This window comes from Arctopsyche grandis, chromosome 4 (assembly GCF_051622035.1).
Source record: "Arctopsyche grandis isolate Sample6627 chromosome 4, ASM5162203v2, whole genome shotgun sequence".
NCBI lineage: Eukaryota > Metazoa > Arthropoda > Insecta > Trichoptera > Hydropsychidae > Arctopsyche > Arctopsyche grandis.
The window spans coordinates 29,397,700-29,416,560 of record NC_135358.1 but is presented as its reverse complement, the minus strand read 5'-3'; the positions used below and the strand labels follow the sequence as shown (position 1 = coordinate 29,416,560).

General features: G+C 32.5%; 2 protein-coding genes across 2 annotated transcripts in view; both read right to left on the bottom strand.

The window, feature by feature from the left end:
- The window catches only part of RhoGEF64C (Rho guanine nucleotide exchange factor at 64C), a 138,661-nt gene that overhangs the window by 110,306 nt on the left and 9,494 nt on the right, over window positions 1-18,861 (bottom strand). The gene's annotated exons all lie outside the window — the stretch shown is intronic.
- Window positions 1,338-18,861, bottom strand: part of LOC143911118 (lysosomal dipeptide transporter MFSD1-like) — a 356,706-nt gene continuing 339,182 nt past the window's right edge. Inside the window, exon 11 of the mRNA XM_077429868.1 lies at window positions 1,338-1,350. The gene's annotated coding sequence lies outside the window, so the exon portion shown is untranslated. The remainder of the gene's footprint in view (window positions 1,351-18,861) is intronic.

Here is an 18,861-nt window from a genome sequence, read left to right as displayed (position 1 = left end):
AGTGGGATTTTAACCCGTGACCACTCAGTTCAAAGCATTATACATATATATCACTAGTCCATCGTTTCCCAAACTTTTTCTGCAATGGAACAATTCTCAAACCCGGAAATTTTAACGGAACACTTTTTAGGTTGGGCTAGCTAATAATTCCTACTAGTAAAAATTTAAAAAAAAAATTATCTTACCATTAGTTTTTTCTGCTGGTTTAACTTGATTACACGAAGATACGGAAATTTAATAATATGTAATACTATCTTTAAGATTAGTTAAAAACTTTACATATTTAGAAAAAAATCTATATTTGAAGTTATATCGGTCAACTTTTTAGCACAATTCAAAGTCTAAAATTTTTTACACAAATTGATTTAAATTTTTAAAATTGAAAAAATATGTTTTTATGACTGACAAATTTACATTATATTTTAATTTCAAATCTAGGTCATTGAATTCTCGCACTATGGATTTCAGGGTAAAAGTCAATTGTGATGAAACCAAGATAAGTGATTTGATTATTTTTTGCCAGGTAAACAATTTTCATGTATCAAATCATCTTTTTTTACAGTGGTTTTTATTTCCGTTGAATCTAAAAAGGAAATTCGATAATTTGTATACAGATAATAACATAATTAAACGCAGTATTAAGAAAATGGGTAATCTTTTCGACCTCCACGACTTTTTTACTACAAGCTTCTTTCGGTTTCCAATAATGTAAGCAATTTTTTACACGCGATGCATTCGGTATCTAATTTTCGTAAATTTCTAACATCATACACATACATATGTGGGCATATTCTTACCTTGAAATGATTCCACACCCATCATTATATACGTATATAGGTAATATAATTTTAAATTAATCACTTACGGCTCTTAATTTGAATAAAATTTTTCGAATTATACGACACAGTTCATGCGGGAAAACGTTTATCGGTTTTCGCTAACCCACCGAATGCATTTCATTAATTAACCTGTCGCAGGTGATGGATACACGCCACACTCCAAAAATCGATTAATTTCAAAGCCGCAACCAGATTACGTACATCTGTATTTACACATGTATTATTGAATGCACACGCATTCCAATTATACCATCAATTATAAAAAAAATGTGTGTTTAAGCTCTACATAAGAAAGTTCAAGTCGAACAGTTCACATACATATTACCAATATATACATGGCTACAATCGAACAAATTAAAATTCTTGGCGGTATCATAAACGATCTTCTATGGACAAAAATACCACAAATCATCCGTACAATGACACGACCAATAACCACAATGGGTTCGGAGAGATCAGGTGGTAAATTGGACCGCTGGAATAGTACATACATAGTTCGTTTTATCGTATTCTATGTGTCTGTATTCGTAATTTTGTAGCATATAAATGTTCAAATGGGTGTGTGAATATAATGTGTTGTTACCGAAACCGGAACACTTTCATCGCTCATACTAGTCAGATTCAAAAACAATAAGAATAACAGCATTGTTTCAGCAATTCCTTCGCATCATCGGAGAAATGAGATGCGAAGGTGTGGTAAAGCGAAAATTACACGTTGTCCGTCTGTTTATTGCCTTCACACTGGAAACAATCACTTCTACTATTAATATAATATGTATGAATCGAGTTCCGCAGCGGAATTACTTCATTTTCTTTTTTTTATATATATATATATAAAGCAATTTCGCTTTTATTCGGTGAACTAGTGGTTAGCATATTATGCTTTCGAGCGAAATGGTCACGGTTCAATTCCGACTACATAGTAACTGTTGGCCAAACCTTGGTTTGTGTCTCCAGGTTGATCGTTTCCTTTCAGAGTTTGCCAATTTTTCTGATTTTCATTGAAATAGCTCCTGTAAATTGGCATTTCCTTCATTCAGCGTCTTGAAGTTCGCCAATTTCGTTAATAAAATGCTGCAAAAAATTCTCGATATAATGCCGTTATAGATGATGTTTATATGAATTCGCATTGTATAAAAATGCTTGTATTGCATTTGTATTAGTACACTCATCGTTTTAGAGCGATCTGTTAAGGCGAGTGTACATGTTCGATTGAAATAAAAAATAAAAATATGTATGTATGTAGTACATAAAAAACAACAATATGTACGTCACAAAGAAAACATATAAATCTGTCCTACAGACAGTTTACCTTAGATATAAAATTCGGTGTTTTTCTATAGATATGAATATATGTATTTAAAAAAAAAATACGTTTTGAAAATTCAGTCATATGTATGTATGTATGTGATATTTAAAAATACAACCGACAAAGTCGGTCAACCGGAAATGTTACAAAAAGTTTTCTTAAATTTCACAAGACGTGGTTTTAGTTTATTTTAATCAAATTTCAATGTAAAATTCTTCATTTTCCTCTATAAAAATATTACAAATTTATCATGCTTGATTTCAAATACCAACAACTAAACTGTGTACAACTAGAGATTTGCAAAAACTGCACGTACAATTTATCAATATAATAAATTTAGCTAAACGGTGCTTGCGCTAGATTATGCCTTGCGTTGATAATCTCGTAATTAATTATACCTGGTTTAAACACTCAACTTTTATCCATCAGTAAATAGCAGAATGAATTTGAAATTTCTGAAAATTTAATATTAAATAAACGTTGAATAACTTCAATAATTCGCTTCGAAAAATAAGCTTAGTTCTACATTTAATATGTGGTATGTGTAATAACAACCATAATGAGAGTATACCGTATATGTAAATATATGCATATGTTTGTACACAGACTTGTTTGTATATTATTATTAATATTATATTTGGTCGGTTTGTATGTTAAGTCAGAATTATTTTAAGCGAACGATCACATCAGCAAAAATAATAAACGTTCAGTATAAATATTTTTCGACCGGTATTTTATTATATCTGTTTATGTGCACACTATATTAGATAAATTAGTAGATTGTTCACCAATGTTTTTTATTTTTTGCGTTATTTTTAACATGCAAAAGTGATCGAAAGCTCAGTGCACGCGTAAACACTTTCATTCTTGATTAAATCGCAATTAGACACGTTAGCGCCATAATCCGCGCATATGCAACATTGATAAATTTCTCCTATTTGCATTCAGTGTTCCAAATAAATCTAAAACTCAACGCATTTTCACTAACGGTCATGACCTGTAGACACACACAGCTATCGCACAACTACATCGTAATTATTCAAAACACCGAAGAGATTGATATCCGGCCAAGTTGGAAAGCGCTCAGTCGCATGTCGAGTCGATCGCAAATTTGAGTATTGTCCCCGCAGAATTTGAAAAATTTCGCCGCATTTTTTCTTCTTCTTTGTAATGGTCGTCGGAAAATTTTCCATTTCTACGTGGGAAAATCCGCCAACAATGCGCCAGATTCGAGCCCCGCGCGTCAATCATATAAAAATCATCGCAAACTCGTACAGAAGAAAACGCACTGAAATTTTTCACAGGCCCCGACAAAAGTGAGATACGAGAAAGTTATGGCTGCGATTGTGTACGGAAAATAAACAAGTACGCTATGGTGAATTATTCTTTGTCGAGGTCGCTCGTTTCGAATTCAATTTCAATATTTAATTGTACTGCGACGACCTTTTCGAAGCGAGATTTGTGTGCTTTGAGTAAATAGCTCATTGTTAGCCGGGCAACAGTAAGTATTTCGTTTGAATGGGTTTGTAAATAAATCGTTAAAAACATATAATAAGCTGAATTTGAATCTGTTTAAATTGTATTCGTTCATTCTGAATCACGTGAAAGCCTTTTACATGCGAGTACGTATTATATTATATGAAAGACTTCCACGAAATCGTCAAGCGCACACAATTCTTTGAATTATGTATTGTGCTATCTTCTCAGTTATCATCTCATCATGTCTTTATGTATTATAATTGAAAATATGTCTGTATGTTTGCCCGGGATTTGATCTATCATATTTCATTTCGAGTTCGACATATTAAATATCAAACGTTTCAATGTTATCAAATTCGATATTCGTAGACTAGTACATCCTACTCGAATATATTATTCTAATGTGCTTCTTCCAACTATTTTTACAACTTCACAGTCGATTTTATAGTTTTTAGAAAGTGTGTGTTTGAATATATAGGCATAATATCCCTGTACATATATTAACTACGTTGATTTTTTTTAATATATATAATTTCTATCAAAGATTATTAAAAAAAAAAAATTGTTTTCTATCAAAGATTATCCAAAACAAAATGCCCAACCAAAGTTAAGCAATTCATCTTTTGATTTGGAGTTATAAAACCACTAGCTACCATACATGTATACATTGTAAATCGTACGTAAGTAGCAAACTGTACGATCGATAAACCGGTAAGATCAAAGGTGCATCTACAGAACCTTTTATATTCAATGTTATTCGACTAAACATCTGACTTCAAAAGACTTGCATGCTAGATTTTCTTTTCTTACATTTCTAACGAAATCTATCAACCGTGTTACAAAAAGGAGGACTGTATAATAAATGGCCAACGAAAATTGTATAAAATAAAAAATAGTAATAAATTAAAAATATATATAAAACTAATTAATTGCACGGAATAGAATTAAGGCCATAACGCACAATTACATTACACGTCCGGAAACAGAGTACGGAAAATTTTCGATGGACGTGTAAATTTAATAATTATTTTTCCCTTGAACTCTATGAAAAATGAATTTTTAATTTGTAAACAATACCCACGCCACTTTCTTCGCTAAGCGTGTGCACATTTTCATAAGCATTTGTGAAAATGCGAAGGTCGCAATGCTCTTTTTTCCGCCTTCTAATTAAATATGAGTCTATGAAAATGCCATTATTCTAAACTGCCCGCCATTGTGCCCACACAATAGACCCGATTGTGCATGTTTTCATTCACATGGGCATCGACGAAAAAAATAACGTACACTGAGAAAACACCGGCACCATTTTCTCGATATACGAAAGCATTTTTTAAAACCGACACAAGTATGCAGTCATACAAAGATCGAAAGAAAACAGCTTTTTAACAAGCTCGTTGAGAAATCGCATCAATCCGAGTGTGTGTGCGTATTTGTTCGGTTTTTTTTCCTTTCAATATTGTTTCGTTGGTCTTTTTTCAATCGATTGGTCTTATAATTGCCGTATATACCCACCTGGCTGTATATAGCTTACCGTAAGTGCGGCTGGTTTTAAACTCGACGCGATTTCACGACCATGTGTGAACACACGAGCGATTGATGTAACGTCACACTCGAAGAAGAAATGAATGCAAAAATTAATGGGATATGCTCGAAACGTCTCTTCCGCGACCTTGCTTTATATAAGATGAATTGCATTCGTCGTAATTAGGTATTATACTTCACATAATGACTGAACATCAGTGTCATCGACGACGTTGACTCGCGTAAGGCTGAATTTCTCAATTTATGAAACGGTGATACATTAGTATGAATTTTGCATCGATTGTTATCCGAAATGTACATACATATATACAATTTAGAATTTTTGTATGTTTGTTTAATTTTATTGATCTTTAAAAAGACTTCAAGCATTGTAACATAAACAAGAACGTCTTCTAAGTGACTACATTCAAATTAAGACATAAGTCACAGTCTCTGACTAGGGCTTCCAAATCTTTCAAAAAATCTAAAACCAGCTTTATTGGCTCGATCAACCGGCTTTTTAAGGTGTCATTTAATCAATGTTTTCTTCCTCAAAACTAACAATTATGAATTTCAAATTTCTATGAAAGATCAAAAAATGTGTATTGGATCCAAACTTTCTTTGAACAACAAAAAAAGGTATGGCACTTAGCGGTGGCTTAAAGATATCGTAATGGACGAAAACCAGGTCATAAACTAATAAAATATTATTAAAAGTAGTTTCAATAACCTAGACAAGGCCTTTCATAATTTCGGCAAATTGGGTTTTCCATAATTCGTAGTTTTTGCGCGTCCTTCTTCTTGTTAGTAGCTGATTTAAATAATTTAATTATTTGTTCGTATTCAGGATCTGCCATTTTACGGCTGTGATATTTGTAATAATAATATATGTTATAACGATCTTATGAAAGTTCATAAAGTTTATAACTCAATTTAATTTATAAGCAATTATTTTTTTGCAAAATAAAATATATACTTAATTAATATAATTTATAATATTATAATAATAATATTAAATAATACATAATATTAATTTGTAATTTTTTTTTCGATATAAAAATTTAAAACTTGTAATTTTTCTGATCCCGGTGAAAGCCTGGACTCTGGATTCTGACTAATAACTTTAATTTCTGAAAATCTTTTTCCAACCAAAAAGATATATTGATCAAATGTAATTCTATCATCGTATTGATACAAATCCAACATTTTTAATTTGTCTACAGAAATATATATATATCCATTCGTGTCCAAACTTATTCAATGTTTGCTTAATTTGACCTTAACGTTAGCGTTGTTATTTATGTACCCACTTGGACGACGTTGAGTACATATAACTTCTAGTGTGCGCAAAATTTGCATCCATCGCAAATGCACCGATGATTTAAAAATACCGATGATAAAATTGAATTTGAATCTCGCATCATGAACCGCTTTTTATAAAATCGGCTCAATAAAAAACGTTTAAGTGGGTCGTTATTGCACGATTACTCAATACGTCAAGTCGAGATGTGAAACAGACGCAATCGGATCGAAATAATATTGCAAAAAAAGTCCAATTATAAAGTGAGTGCACTGCGTAATGAAAATATTAATATCTAAACCGTCGAATTACGGGGAGATTCATAAAAAAAAGTCGAACGATTTGACGAAACGTCACGCGAGATTAGAATTAACAGATTTGAACCGTCGCTGGTTGGACGCACTTTTTTGACCGGCCATTACCAGCAAATTACGTTACTATTAGTATATTAATTGCATGTGAAAAATGGCTACTTATCCACCTGTTGTTCGGTCTAAGAAAGTGTTATCTTAATTGATTTATAAATGTGAACGAGCGCTTTTTCATCCGGTCCAGTCGCCGTGATTGATACAACAATGGAGGCGGCCGTTTAAACGTTTCTAGAAATTAAAAGTTTATTTTATATCATATATGTATTTTTATTTCATTTTTACTTTTGACGAGTGTCAAGTTCGCGTGAGAAAGAATTTCCCGTGTGCGAAAAACCCACCGAAAAATTACATAAAACGTACGCGCATTTATTATTTTCTTTACTGCAATTGTGAACGATCGTGCGATCGCAACTTTTAATTAACTTTAATGGATTAAATGAATGTTTATTGTTTGGTCATTTTTTCGTACATTTTTCCCCTCTCGATTCGTTTCATGACGATTCCTAACGATGAACAATTAAAAATAAGCTTTGGAACGCGCAATGGGAAACTCATTCTTCAACGTTAACCAATTATAATATTTTATGTCGAATTTAAGCCCATAAATCAATTAATTTCAAACACCTGTACAAATTTATTTGAATTCAAATTTTAATTCACTGCGACTGTCGAATTAAAATAGTTGTTCAGAATTCAAGTAGTCGGCTTAATATAGTGACCCAAACAAACGCAGGTCAATCGTGAAATGTTCGTTATTGCTTTTGCCAGCTACGTTAACCCACAAACTGTAACTGGCTCGGTTAATTAAACCCGCACGATATTAATGAACATATTAAACAGTATAATAAAATTCAATTTAAAATCAATTTGATATTTGTATGTTTTCGTGCCATACGTGGCCTCCTATCGATAACGAGTATTATTTAATATTTTAATTTGTATTTTAACATTTATCTTCACAATCGCAATTACGTATGTACATATGTATGTATGTACCTATATACCAAGCAAGTAACCAATGCTTTTGTTTTGTACGTATTTCTTGTAATAATATTTCAATGAACTTTAAAACCTATACGTGGGTGACTTGGCCAAATTAAATGAAATACTCAACCCTGATCTAATTTTCAATATTATTAATTAAATTTTCTTGTCATAAAAGTACTACTTAATGTAGGTTTCAATATTATAAGATATTATCATAAATCATTTACTTTTCAAATTATTAATTTTTAACCTTTGTTAGCATACAAATGTATGCTGTATATAAGGAACCGGTTGTACTGTTTTTTTTTCGCAGTTGTTAAAATTCATTAAGATTGTTTATTCGACTTTTTTCCCGACACATAGTGGAGAGTTTGTTTGAATGAATCCAAAAATAAAATTTAGAACATCCTTAATTAATTCTATTCTACGTTTCGTTTCGATAACTGAAGCTCGAACGTTAAAATCTAACGTTACAAAATATCAGCGTTCATTATATAAGAATATTTGTAAAGGCATTATTATTATTCGCCGTTAGAAAAAATAAATTTCACAATGTTAGAACGTATGTATTTGCTAAGTTATCAATGCAATGGTGAAATTTGCTCGGGTATAATTTTCTCAATTGTATATTATATGCAAATACAATGTCACAAGTGTGAAAATTTGAACAGATTGAATCGTTCAAAAGCTTGCAATATATGGAAAAGTTCAACGGGTCGAGGCTAGCTCGTTTCTAACAAAACTCACTGCACCAAATATGGCAAGCTTATTATTAATTTAAAACTCAACAGCGAAAGTGTGCAAAATTGTCTCGAGTACTTGTATTTAATTTCCCGGAAAATATCAACAAAGGATTGTGATTCGCGATCCGCGAAGCCGAAACCGTCGCGAATAAAATCATCTGCGCTGATTCGTCCTTTGTGGCTGGATTTGACCGAATCGAACGCACCCTGAAAAATGGCAATAACAATATCAGATGATATTATTTGCATTCGTAAAGCCGGTAATACACAATGGGTCGGTCGTGTTAAGCGAACGAAACGATTCGTGATTACAGCGAAAACGCATTGTTTGCGAAACGCATTTTGCTACGGAGTTTCTAATGGTCGCCGATACAAACATTGGATAATGATCGTAACGATGTTGTGCAATTTTTTCTCCACCACCTACAATTTCTAAATCATTTCTCTCACAAGCGCTCTTACGCATATTTAGGTCGTTTAATATGCGGAAATCGAACCCCGACGCACAATCTTGACAGACAGGCAAAGTCAAAACTTCACCTTTTCAATTACAATACACAAATTTTATCTGGAACTCAAATATAAATCACAATACATCTTAATAGGATCTTAAAGGGAAAGTAAATTTGACCGTAACAAAAACGTTTTGTAATACTATTCAATACCAAACGAAAACAAACTTTGTATACAACGATGATCATATATATATAGTTGTATGTTGATGTACATACATATATAGTTGAATCAGTTTTTGCACTGACGTTAAATTATAAATATTCACGGTCGATTCCACTCTTAGCCATTTAAAGGTTAGCTTCCAAGTAAAACCATCGTCTGGTGTGCTTTGTAAAAAAAATGTAGATTATAATCGCAATGGAGAAAACGTGTGCGGAATAAGCTCATGTCTATCACCTGTGTGTCGTATCAAGATAGCCTTTGTATGAAAAAAGGTGGCACTTTGAATCAAAAACTTTTAGATCCAACTTCTAGATAGACAGAATAGTTAACTTTCCAACTTAAACATGTCATTTACAAGCACTTGCAAACAGTCCCTTCAATATTTCATGTACGACACGTTTAAACGTCACAAATCGAGGACGCCTTTCGGATAGTCATCGGCGTCTATATACCTACATATAAATATATAAATGCAATGACGCAATGGAAATTCTAGTGCTGGAAACAATTGCCGAGTACAAAAAGTGACTTTAAGTCATTAGTGTGGGTCTATAGATCACGACACAGGCCACAGATCACGTGCATTCATGCAGCAGGCCACGACTTTCTTCCGATCGCAGTGCTTGTCTGCACTTTATTATTTTTTGAGTCTGTAATCGGGTCCCTTTCATTGCATATCATCATCGTCATCGTACGTCAATTACTTCTATTATATAAGAAGACATCTTCATGCACTCTGTCATCTCAAAGCATGACCCTATTAGAGGCATGCCTGCGACCCCTTTCAGCTTTTATATAAATAAATGTATAAATTTGATGTATTTGAATCACGGGATTCCAACCATTTTGTAAACGCAACTCAATCAATCCCATCACGTTTACATGAAAATGTGTTGAAAATGAGAAAATCTTTGAAAATAGTTTTTCAGAATTCAATTGTGACTTATTTTTATAATAATATATTTAATTTTTATAGCTAACTATGTATATATCATTCTGAACAATTATTAATTAATAGTTTTGACAATCAAAAATTTTTCATACGTGCCTAGACATCGTTCTGCAGATCCTACCTATAGATATCATCATGGCTTTATTAAGAAATAGTGGTTTTACCCGGCTTCGCTCGGTATTTGTAATATCAACCGATTAAACATTGCCAATCTAATAGTAAACATTTTATTTGAATATTCATTTGTTTTTTTATTAAATTGAACGTCACGAATTCCACAAAGTCTCTTTTGAAATTATATATTAAATTAGTGTTTTTACCCGGCTTCGCTCAGTATGTGTAATATAAACAGCTGAAACATGGCGAAACTAATAATAAACATTTTATTAAATTTATTTGAATAGTTTTATTTTATTTAAATTTATTTGAATACTCACTTGTTTTTCTACGAACCAACAATAGTTATTGATTCTTATATTAGAAATAAATTAATAAAAATTATATATTGGATTAAGAATTAAGAATATTGACTAAATTCAGGTAAGGAGATAATGGGCTTTGCATTTAATCAGTTTCTTCTATTGTAAGATTAAGAAAGTAAACCTGAAATTAGGATTTCTGAAAGCGTCTAGAGCTGAATGCAGATTCTCATTAAGTTCATCTTTGATTTTTGATTTTTAAATGCTTTGTATTATTAATAAATTATGTTCACAATATTTTTTTTATATATTTTAATAGCTACTGATCTACTGATCATTTTCTATTTTACAATTTTAATTTAATTTTGTTAGTGATCATAGTATTATATTATTCTAATTTGAATGTACAGCATAATAGGAAAAAGACCTCAAAAACCTATTTACAATTCTTATAAATGCGCATAATACATCTAATACATAATATTAATTAAATACTCTCTAAAGTCGACGATCTAAAGCAGATTGTCTTTAGGTAATCTGTGTTTATACCTGAAGGGTATAGACATTTTGTTGTAATCACCGAGACTCTTCATATGTGTATTAGTATGGTTATTAGTGATTCTGTCATAGAATCGACTGGTTAGTTTGTTAGTAATGTCTGTAACTAACGGAATATTATTTTTTAAGTTAATCTTCAGATTGTTGCTATATATGAAAATTGATTCATAATGATTGATTCCTAGACAAATAATCAAATATAGTTACACGAGCCTCTGACCAAATCGAGTTTAACACGCCTGCTCTAAAGTTTAAACTGTCGTAAACTGATAGCCAGTACCGTTAGTCCAATAATAAATCCTTTTATAATAGAATTTCGCTAGGTGGAGTAGTGCGTGTAACCGGTTACTAATCGATTTAGATTTAATCTCCTTCTCTCTCTTACGTACAACCAGTGAGTGGCGATTCTGAGGCTCGAAATTAAAACAAATAGTGAATTATCACATAGGCAGCTACTTACATTCATCTCGTAAGTGTATCTAAATTGTATACAACTAAATTTATTGACCCATTTCCCGTATTTAACGCGTGTGCGGTTGTAAAAACCGTTTCCGTTCGCTCGAAGGTAAAAAGTTACTTAGAACAAGTTAGTATTCGAGTGTATTCCGAACTTTCTAAGGCTTTTCGTTCGAATCAAATGTTGTTTTAATTTTATGTCTTAACTGTAATAAAATAGTATTTGGCTCGGTTTAATCACGCCGTTGAACTATCGATGGAGAATTTCCTCTCGCTGCATTTTTTCTCGTGATATGCAATTGATGGATCGTTGTGACGAATTTGGAGGCGTAGAATCGTTGTCTCCGGACTCGTTCCGCGAATTGGATAATAAGAGCAAGGCTTGCGATTCGATTTGATGTCAAAAGTTCACGGAACGAATCCGTGGAGCAGAGCATCAGAAGTTGCCAGAAGCCGGACTCGCTTTTTGCAACGGTGCGTTCGTTAGATCGAGGCCTTCCTAGACGCGGTGCAACAGAATGCAACACAGTGCACCGGGTGTCTCTGGTCGACTTTTACGTCGAACTTGAGGCGCGAACTAGTAATCAGCGACAAGTGCAAGTGCAATCAACATTTTTTCGCCTTTCTTGGATACTAAAGTCGACCGCGAAAGATCGATCCGGTGACGACGCCCCACATACTAGGCATGTTACAAACTCTGTTCAATTTTTCTCTGGGAAAAATTATACCCAAATGTCATTGCACTCTTTGAAATATCTGTCACAATATATTTAGTATTAAATCTTACGTTGAAAAATAAATTATCTATCTAATAGTAAACATTTTATTAATTTTATTTGAATATTCATTTGTTTTTTTATTAAATTGAACGTCACGAATTCTACAAAGTCTCTTTCGAAATTATATATTAGATTAATGTTTTTACCCGGCTTCGCTCAGTATGTGTAATATAAACCAGCAGCGTGGTCTAGTGGTGAATGTTGAATTATTTCGTACTTGATGTTATGAGTCTCGCTGTTGGCCAGACCTTGATTTGTCTAAGTCGATCGTTTCTTATCAGAATTTGCCAATTTTTCTGATTTTCATTGAAACGATTCCTGTAAAATTGGCGTTTCCTTCGCAATTTTCTGTTGCGAACCTTTAGTTATTGTTATATCTTAGGTTTCGCCATATTGCTCACCATAGATGTCTCTGTGATTGTTTATCGAATATAAAAATTCGTATTGTTACATGAAAGTTATTCATCGTTATTTATCGTATTAATACGATGTTTTTAATATATGTATACTTACCATAGATGTCAGATATTATTTAGATTAACATGTATCTATGTAATAATTATGTGGACCAGGAAGGCGCATTTGGGGTTTACCTGTTAAGCCTTCCTGGTATATTTGTAAAATAAAAAAAAATAAAAATAAATAAATAAACAGCTTAAACATGGAGAAACTAATAGTAAATATTCATTTGTTATATTGAATGGACGAATAGAGATTATCGGAACTCATCACAAAAAGGGTCCCAACAAGAACCTAACTATGTGGAATATTTGTATTAAAACAATCCAATTAGCATTATAGCCAGCAATATGGCTCAGTGGTAGCGTGTATGTTTAGCAACAAGTGATTATTGGGTTCGATCCCGCTATACTGTTGGTTAAACTTGGATATTTTTGACTCCATGTCGATCGTTTCTTATCAGAGTTTGCCAATTTTATCAGATCATTATTGAAACGGTTCCCGAAAATTGGCAAAAATTGTGACCTCCAGTCAAAAATATTCTGTACTTAATGTATGTACAATTTGTAAAATTTATGAATCAATTAATTAATTAATTTCGTTTTCTTCAGCTTCTTGAAATATAGTGATTTGTGTTATAAAAATGCTGCATTGTTTGTAATTAAGCAAATTGGCGTATTCCTGTCAAGCCTTCCCAGTATATATTTTTATGTATAAAATATGTATGTATATTATAAAAATCTATTTTTTCATCACATGGTTACTCATAAATTCTAGCGCAAATTGGCTGAAGTTGTCAACGTTCACTTGATTTACAGAAATAGAAACCTGATAACAAACATTATATTGTACCTGAACCAACTAGTGTCAAAGCATAGCGATAAAGCAGTATTTAACCAGCCCAAAGGCTTCGTGAAGAAACCACCACGATATTACACACATTCAAATACGAATTGCAAGCTCTAGAATTGTAATTTTGCACCAAAATTTCTAAATTGATCATAATAACATAATAGCATACTCGGCATAATAACGGTGCTGTTATCGCGGTCTATTGTTCGACAAATTTCTTAATTAACTTGTGAAATGTTCGAAGAAATTGGTGGGTCGCAGTTCCGCAATCGAATCGTCAAATCCAAACGAAACGTCTGACACGTTCACTTTAATAAGTGGTTAAAATCTAATAGTTTTTAGGTCTCAAAATGCGGACAGGCCCTACGCTATGTAGGCGATACGCCTTTATGTGTTAATGGGAAAAATAATCTGTCCAATATCATACTGGATATACCGCTACGTATCAATTTACCGGCACTGCTTGAAATGCTATACATTAAAAATTAAAGTAATCACGATCTAACAATATTCGCACTCGCTTTACTGTAATTTATATTAGTTTTCTCCAAAGCAAAGCGTGAACTTCGAGACCTAAATACGTTTCGTATGATGGTTTTTGGTTGATTCAAATAAATTTATTCGAAGTTTTGTCATCTCGTGTGTATAACATATCGCAAGCGTTTGATTGAATCTTAAATTCATTATATAATAAGATTGTTTCGTTTCCCGGTTACATTGAATGAAGAAAAAGACGTGGGTCACAAATCGATTATGAACTTTTTACGTTTCATCAACGGTGTTGCGCAAAAGAATTTTGTAATGCATTTTAGTCGATTTTACGCCACATGATAATTTTTTCTTTTTTTACAAGCACGAGAAGAGAAATGTAAGAATGCATTTTTTCGTGGGCGGTTTCGTAGCTTTTCGTTTTCGTTCAGCGGTTACACTTCAGAGGAAAAATCGAATGCATCTCACATTCGCGGTGCAATTTTCCGAAACTTTTCCAACTACAATCGAAAAGTTTGTGCATGTGCCACGTTGCACACGTTTTCCGACATATTTTTCTAGTTTCTTTTCTTTTCAATAGCAAGCTTTCGCCGAACCGCGTTTTTATTTATATTTTTAAAAGTCGTCACCGTGTCGGAAACTGAAACCGAAACATTGCCAAGAAAACGCGGGTGAATTGCAAACGAAACATCTGCGGTATTTTAATGGTAGAAATCGACAAAAATTCCAACTGAATAAATGGCTACGATGTTCCGATTTCCCTTCATGAAAAACAATCAATACTATTTAAACTAAAACGTATCTAAAAGTGCGACATAAAATATTTTTTCGTCGATAGAATTGTAACGGTAGGTAGAGAAGCACTTTGATACAAGCTTACTCGTATTTCTTTAGTGCCTCAATTATTTCAAATGATTCGTTCATATTATAAAAATTTGATATATAAAATTATAGAGCATTTGATTACTGTTTTTATATGAACTTTGTAACTGTTTTATTTAAAACATTTACCTAACAATGAATTCCAATCGGCCGCAAAGATGACGACGTTAATTTCGATGACTTCATTTCACATCTAATCAAACGGCATTTACTTAAATATAAAATATCTTTATTGTGCATAAAATCCGCTGTATTAAGTACAGTAATATACAGAGAGAATCAGCTACATCTCACATCATCGTTAATTCTAGAATATTACAAAATCAGAATGAACTAAAGAAACTTTTGTTTGGATTATAAAAGACTTATTACGTATGGGAATATTTATATAATACATATGTATGTATATTTTTCGATTGAAAGACACAGCGTGTGTGTAAGTGAGCTCATTGTGGCTTAATAACCTAAAAATGAAACCGCCAAAGTCATCGATCCTCCCGTTAAACAGTGGGAAATCCGATCTTCGTGGTGTAGACTACTCGATGACTCTACTATGTGTGTATCCACATTGTATACACACGAAGGTAAATGTAGAGAGACGTCAAACCGGCGACCGGACGTTCAACTCCCCACCGGAGTTACACCGGACGCCACTGGCCACATCACAATCATTATTATCATCCTCTTTGTTCCCCACATCATATGCATGCGCGTTCATTAATTTTAACTTAGGCTGCAAAAAAAATTAAAATTAAAAATGTCGTACACACATTACATCCCTACGATCCACATTCTGTCGACTTACATTCGAATTGAACATTTTTATTAATGAAAAATATATATTACGTACATATACGTGTCGCGCATTGTTGTGCAACATCAGGAACATCCGTGTAACAAAAAGCTTCCTGTCCGTTCGGGACAATGGATATATTTTCATTGTTTTATTTGAAACGTCCACTCAGTGTATACGTGTTTCGTCCTGTATTACATTATCCTTTAATGCATTTTTTTGTAGTGAAAAAATGACCCCAAACCTACCGCATTGCAAATTTTATAAAACGCAGCACAATCGATATAAAATTTTCCGACAGCGAGTATTTCTTATATTTTACATATCTCAATGCTTTAGATAAAATAAGATTAATTTATTACTTTCAACCAGCTTAATAAACTAGTGGTTAGCATATAATGCATTAAATAGAGTGGTCATGGGTTCAAATCCCACGGTTTCTGCTGGATAGACCTTGGATTTGTGACTTCAGGTCGATCGTTTCGTATCAGATTTTGCCAATTTATCAGAATATCATTTCAACGGTTCCAAAAAATTGACAACATTACTCATTTTCTTGCAAAATCTCGAGTTTTCATCAATCTCGTATTGCATAAAATGCTACAAATTTACAAATTTGACTGTAAATGTCTCTGTAGATGTTAATTGATATATATTCACTGAATTTCGCCGAATTTGATCATAGATGTATCTGCAGATATTAATTGATATGTATTTAGGTACTTTGTATAATACTACATTGTACTTTTGTATCAAATATTCAATGTTTCTGGCCAGGAAGGCGCATTGAGGCTACCCGATTAGGCTTTCCTGATATAAATTAAAGATAAAATAAACTAAAAAATTTAGTTTTCCAACCATTAATCAAGGAGTTATTTCATCGATGACATTAATAACAATATTTAAACCTTTACAAACACATATAATGAAAATGTCGATAACTAAAACGTTAAAAAGTGATTTAATTAAATTAGAGCTTCGATATACAATTGAAGAATAATTGCATTGGTCAAATTATCAATCATTTTTTTTGCAATCACCAGGAATGTGTATCAAACATAACCTTTTGTCTACATTAAAAATATATTCCCGTATATTGAAATAAAAATAAAAATTTCAATTATAAAACAAACCTATGTCTCAATTTAAACATAAGATTAAATGGAGTTCTTTGTAAATTACTCGAAATATGAGTGCCTCAAAAATCTATAAAATGATTACTATTTTGTTCCAAATATACTATTAAAATTCATTGTGGCGTCAGCACCTCTTTACAGAGCAATTTTCTGTTTTCCAAGTAGCACTTTTTAAAATGCAAAATATGTAATATTTCCCAAGTAACGTTCTTCTTTTTACTGTGATTAATTTTCGTAACTTTAAACTTTCCCAATAGGAGCTCGTAAGTGCGTATATTTATAAGAAACAAATGACCACAAAAACGTATCGTTTTATAAAAAAAAATCTAAATAAAAGAAGTGTGTAACATGCATAAGCCACTGTTGTGGTTTCCTTATTTCTCAACATCCCATCTCGCTTTCACAGCTATGTATTTAAGACCAATATCCATTTTTCACGTCGCTCTTCAACGCCAATAATGCGGCGATTAGCTCCTATTATTAAAGACTAAATCACACGCGTGTAGTCTTTTGGAAGCTGCCAGATTTCACAACTTCCTTCGCTTCATTAGTCCACTTTGCAACCAATAATTACATTGATTAATTATTTAAACGAAACCTCAACTTTCAATCGGTCGATAACTTTGCCAGATCGCCGGATGTTCGATGCTCACGAAAGCGTGAACCATTTCAGGTTGACCCACTAATCGGAAGCTGTTGGCCATTCCACGTACAATCCTATCCACAAACTTACAAAAGAAATGGTTTGTCACTTTCAAAATAAGATTTAAAAAAAAAACCTTCAACAGTTCTCTCTCGAGCTCTTTTACACGGAACGCAATCAAATCCCATATGCTTTGAAAGAGTAAAATTTATTTTGATTGCACATTACACGTAATTAAGTCCGTGTGTCTAAATGTGTGCTAATCACACTGGTAAAATTGAGTACAACCGATGCGTATTCTCAAAAAATCATCTAGTAAATGAGCATCTCAAACTTTTCAACGACGTAAAAACCATGGCCTTAATACTGTCCATTCAACGTGGAATCAATCACTAATGAATTCAAAGTCCCAAATCTCTCAGTAATAATATCACAAAATAATCTTAATTTAATTAATATTATGCACCTTTCGACACGACAATACCTGGCTACCAGTAGGTAGGTATTGCAAATTATGCTGGCAGTGTGCAAAAAAATTATACATGCGATTCTAAACCGGATTCGAGCGTTTCGACTTATATTACAGCACCCCGTTAATACGACATGCGATACGAAACGCAATACAACACTTGGATATGATACCCAAACGTAATACATATTAAAACAAACATACATACTTACTTATAACTAAAAATCACATTTGAATCTCACTTACACTTTATTCGTTGTATACCTGTGTTGTCGTAAGATATGTTCGTTTTTCGACCAACCGAATTTTGTAACTGAATTTAAACAGGACCTGAATCATTTCGAACGCCCCGAGAAACAGATATCTACCTAATGATTTTTTATCTTATGTCCGGGTCAGAAAATTTAATAAAATCCAATTATGAACCTAATGGCAGACACAATACCTACATATGTTTTTTATTTTTCTTTTTTAATCATATCGTTTACAATACACAAGGTCAATTTTACCACTTACATGTAATATAGAGAAACAATCGCCGTTCGATTAGTACACTTTATGTTTTATGTTTGTGATATTTTATTGAATAATTTAATTCATTGAACAATGTAAAGGTCAGTTTATATATGTATGTCCCAATCTGACGGGATTGAATATTATATATGATTTTATTTAAAACTACATAATAAATACACGCTCTGTCCGTTTCAGATGTATAAAATTTCCATTATGTATAAATTTACCCTT